Here is a 5484-nt window from a genome sequence, read left to right as displayed (position 1 = left end):
GTGTTGTGCAGGCACAGTACTCATTGCCTTCTCTCCTAGATTCCTTTTTAGTTTTATATTACTAAGGTGAGAATTTGTATCTTACCAGCTCAAGCCCAAGGTCTGAAAACTAAGGATTTACACTGTTTTCTACTTTTTATTATCTATAAAAATAGTCCTTCTTTGAACATCTATATATTCTGGGGAACAGAGAGATTAAAATCTCAGGGTGTTATGAGATTAAACCTGGGTCAAATTTTTATTATTGTACAAACAAAGACCTGAGTATATTTAGCAAGACAAATTATGAGAAAGTTGGACCTAGCCATGTATCTATGTGAAGGAAACATTGCAGGTGAGAACTAGCTCATGTAATTCTGATGGAAATATGCTTGTAGAATCTTTATGTGCTGTCAATAGAAAGCCCATAGTCAGTTAGCTGAGGCAGGATTATAAAGTGGAACATCCAGAAGAGAGAAATGATTCCAGGAAATAGTCATGCATGAAGGAGATGGTGGCAGGGAAATGAGGGTAGGTAACCAACCACATGGTAGGGCTTCAAAGAGAATAAACAGATAAGTAAGTTATGAACAAATCAGAGGAAAAGCCTAGGTTTTTGACCTATGCATTTATTCTTGAAATAGTAAGTCTCAGAGTTTTAATTTTAGGAACTTGGCCATGGATGGGAAAGCCCACTATTACATATACTGCTGTTTTGAGAAAGAAAGGAAGGGAAGGAAGAGAAGCTAAAGAAAAGAATTAGTTTCCTTCTGCTGTAACACAATACAACTTAAGGAATGAAGGATAAGTTTTGGCTCACAGTTCATGGGTATAGTTCATCATTATGAGGAAAGCAGGGAAGCCACAGATAGATGTTAAATTGCATGTTCAGTCTTAAAGAGGGGAATAACTACTGTTGGTATTCAATTTTCTCTTTGTATTCATCCTGGACTTCTAGCTTGTGGCATGGTCATGCATATTCAGGATCATTCATTTAGCATCTCTAGAAACTGCATCACAAACATACCCAAAATTTATCTGCAAGCTGACTATATCTTAGCAATTTGGCAATCAACATTAACAATCACAGAAAGAAAACAGGTAAATTGGCAATCCTAGCATGCTGAAGCCACAAGATATCAGCCCATGTTTCTATACCTAACAAAACTAACTCTCAGTGTCTTTCCCTTTCATTCCCTTTCTGTTTCCAGGACTCTCCTTACATCACTGGGAATCTCATATAACTCAAACTTGTCACAACATGCTGAGTAGTAGCTACTGTTAGTCTTTATCTCTTGATCCACCCTGTATTCACCAAATGTCAGTTTACCTGTAAGTACCAGCATGCCAAGCTTTACTCAAAAAAGTTATACAAGTCGAATGACCATGATTTGTATAATGGTGATACAGATGTTACGTTCCCATCAATAGTGAAAGTTCCCCTTTAATCACATCCTCTCCATCAGATCTTTACCTTATGTCTTTCACATACTGGTTGTTTTGAATGTAGTAATGTAAATCCTACTGTAGGTCTTACTTTCATCTCCCTTGTGGCTAATAAAGTCAAGTGATTTTTCAAACTCTTGTTGGTTAGCCATTTGGATGTCTCTCTCTCTCTCTCTCTCTCTCTCTCTCTCTCTCTCTCTCTCTCTCTCTCTCTCTCTAAGAATGTCAACTTGTATCCTAGCCACACTTTTCTTTGTGTAAAGATATGGTTTGTATTTATTCTTTGAGAAATGTATATGTGTATAAATGCATACAATGTATTCTGACCTAATCCACCCATCACTGCCCTCCTTCTCTCTCCAGTGCTCACCAACCTGTCTTTTTCCTGAATTCAAGTACTTTATTATTATTAGTGTTATCATCACCATCATCATCATCATCATCATCATCATCATCACTTTTACTAATAGCTACTGAGTCCACCTTGTACATGAAAGTATGGGACCAGTCATTTAATTACTATCACTGACTATACACCCCAAGAACACTAGCTATTCATCAGTCAACAACACCAACCATAAGTTGAACATCTGATTCTTCTCCCCATCGGTCCTGGATGTTATGGGCTTGACCCTGTGTAGGTACTGTGTAGGTTAACCACCACTGCTGTGAGTTGATGTATGCATCAGCCATATGATACCCAGATAATAGCATTTCACACCTCTGCTACACAACCTTTTGCTCTGACACATTTTCCACCTATTTTTTCTCAATGTTGCCCAATCCTTGGATGAAGCAAGGTTTATATAGATTGTGTCTCTATGGTGAAATATTCAACCTATTACAGTCGAGCATTTGACCAATTATAACCTTCTTCATTAACTCATTGGGAAAAGTTTGCTTCTCTAACAAAGGTTGAGAGTATCACAAACCAATAGTTATAAATACAAATACTAAGAAATTAGTTTGGAGATCTCATCAAGACCCATGACCCCGACTCTACGTGAGACATACAGCCCAAACTCATCATGTGTGAGTGCATTTCAGTCCACGTGGGGTAGACGGGTGTCCAAATAAGCAATGCCTGCTGGGAGCTTTACTGTCTGGAACATGGGATTCAGCCTGATGGGTAAATGCCCAGTGATAAGACCATTGGTGGAGGGGACAACACCTTCACCACCTTCTCCTGTGAAAATGGAGCTGGAAATCATCTGCCTTGGGCAGTCTTTGTGGATCTGGAGCCTACTGTAATTGATGAGATCCGAAATGGCCCATACCGCCAGTTCTTCCACCCAGAGCAGTTTATCACTGGGAGAGAAGATGCAACCAACAACTATGCTCGTGGTCACTACACCATCGGCAAGGAGATCATTGACCCAGCGCTAGACTGGATCTGCAAGCTGTCTGATCAGTGTACAGGACTTCAGGGTTTCCTAGTATTCCACAGCACTGGCTCTGGATTTACCTCTCTGCTGATGGAGAGGCTTTCTGTTTACTATGCCAAGAAGTCCAAGCTGGAGTTCTCAATCTACCCAGGACCACAAGTGTCCACTGATGTAGTGGAGCCCTATAACGCCATCCTGACAATACATGCCAACCTGGAATACTCAGACTGTGCCTTTATGGTGGCCAACGAGGCCATTTATGACATCTTCCTCCATAACCATTGATATAGCATCCAACCTATACCAACCTCAACCACATCAGCCAAATTGTCTCCTCCATCACAGCTTCCTTGCACTTTGATGGGGCCCTCAGCGTGAACCTGACAGAGTTTAAGACCAATCTGGTGCCCTACCCTCACTTCCGCTTCTCTTTGGCTACCTATGTACCAGTCATTTCTGCAGAAAGGTCATGAGCAGCTGTCAGTGGCAAAGATCACCAATGCCTGCTTTTTGCTTGCCAACCAGATGATGAAATGTGGCTCTCAGCATGGCAAGTATATGGCCTGATGCCTGCTGTACCGTGGAAATGTGGTACCCAAGGATATGAATGCTGCCATTGCTACCATCAAGAGCAGCATCCAGTTTGTGGATGGTGCCCCACAGGTTTCAAGGTTGGTGTCAACTACCAGCCACCCACAGTGAGGCCTGGGGGAAACCTGGTCAAGGTTCACAACTGCCATTGCTGAAGCCTGGACCCACCTGGACCACAAGTTTGACTTGATGTATGCCAAGAGCGCATTTATACACTGGTATGTGGGTGAGGGAATGGAGGGGGCATTCTCTGATACTCCAGAGGATATGGCTGCCCTGGAAAAAAAATATGAGGAAGAAGGGATCTACTACTATGAGGATGAGGATGAGGGAGAAGAATAGGCAGTAACTCGGAACCTGTATATTGTGTTTATTGCAAAATCCTTTTGAAATAAACAGTCTTGCATGGTTCCTTGTCCTATTTGTAACTGTTTGAGCTTCTGCTTGTCCCCTCTTTCTGCTTTGGCTGCTACCTCCTGTTATTTGCTGCTTGTGACCTTTTATGTCACCTTTACATGGTTGAAAGTAAGACATGCCAAGGGGCCCCACATTGAGCCCCAGAATGTATGAACCTAAAAACTTTGATGTAAGGTCCTAGGGATGTCCAGGATAAGGAAGAAACAAGAACAAAATCCTAGAACTGTCTGCCTAGCTGCAAGCTATTGCAAGAAACAAATCTTCACTTTTTGAAATGGGAACTAATGTCTGATATTTCTCTGTTGGATGACTGGACTACTTTATTCTTGCTGCTGCTTCACTCGACAGCTCTAGAAGCAAGTCTTGGCCCAGGCTTCCTTAAAAACTGTGGATTTGGGATTGGGGGCTGGGCTGGGCTGGCCCAAAGTTCCTGGGCATACAGCCACATCACAAACTTGGGGGATAGGCAGGAACAAAGGCACTCTCCTAGGTGTTCCGGCCATTGTACCTCCTGCAGCTCTGCATAGTTTGTGGTCTGTCATGCTCTCTGGGGCTGGAGCTATGCTATTAACAGTCAGGTCATCTCTCAAGAAAGAAAAATGGAATGAAATTAGTTTGACAAAATGGCCATTGATTAGAGCAAGACCAATAGGTTTTCTTTTAGAACCTATGATATTCCCAGTTAAGAGCTTTGGACAAGTTCTCTAACACCAAACATGAAATAACTCATAAGGAAAAGACCTCAAATCCAATCAGAAATGACTGCTACCAACTAATCATTGCTACTTCAATAGTAGGCACAGCTTGCCTGAAGTTCAGCTCTGTAGTATACAGACTTTTGCACTACATAGAACTACTGATGTCTTTTCTGCCTCAGCAGTCAACAGAGCACTATAAAAGTTTAGATATTAATTGCTTGCCAAAATATAGTTTGTAAGTTTGATCTTTCATATAGATACTTTCTTTATCCTGTTGATCCCTTCCTTTCTTGAGCAGAAGCTTCTTAGTGTGACAGCTCATGTTCATTCTACCAGTAAGATGAGCACTGTAATGCGACCCTTGAGAGAGAAGGCCTAAGGATTAAGAGCTTAAGATTAACAATGACTACTGCATTGAGATAAGTCCAATTTATTTTCAGTCAGTATATAAACATAGGCTGATCTCTTGCAGCTTCAGCATTTTTAGAGAAGCCCATTCATATGCCTTCAGTACTGCCCAATTTTCTAATGATGCCAGTTACATTTATATTCTGTAGAGTTTCATTCACCATTCTCTAGGATGTCCTAACACTTCTTCCTTTATGGATTCTATTATTACGAGTTTGACTCTGAGGTCTTTCGTAAATGCAGTTATTTAATTGTTGATGTCTTATTTGTCAAACTTTAGGTTGTATGGTGATTTTTAACCTATAGGTGCTTGTATTTGGCTAACTTTGAAAGACTATTATTTACATACTTCTATCTTCTGTGTTTCTTAATTGAACCCTTTGATTCATCTCCAGGCTTTGGGTCATATTTCTTGATTTATTTCCCAGAACTTCTCCTAAAACAGACCCAAGAATGGATTGACACATCTAAATGTCACCTCTATTTAAGTTTCCAAGTATAATCATTTGAAGTGCATTATCTTTGAAGGCATCTGACATACAAACTCCCAATGAGCTTCT

The 5484-nt window shown here is 40.9% G+C and overlaps 1 pseudogene across 1 annotated transcript; it reads left to right on the top strand.

The window, feature by feature from the left end:
* Window positions 1–2453: 2453 nt before the first annotated feature.
* Window positions 2454–3743, top strand: LOC308422599 (tubulin alpha-4A chain-like; annotated as a pseudogene). The gene has a single exon. The product of its transcript is annotated as a tubulin alpha-4A chain-like (transcript).
* The last annotated feature ends 1741 nt before the right edge of the window (window positions 3744–5484 follow it).

The sequence above is a fragment of the Micromys minutus genome (assembly GCF_963924665.1).
Source record: "Micromys minutus genome assembly, chromosome: 7".
Taxonomy (NCBI): domain Eukaryota; kingdom Metazoa; phylum Chordata; class Mammalia; order Rodentia; family Muridae; genus Micromys; species Micromys minutus.
Note: the sequence above shows the minus strand (reverse complement) of the source record. Positions and strands in the feature narration are given on the sequence as shown.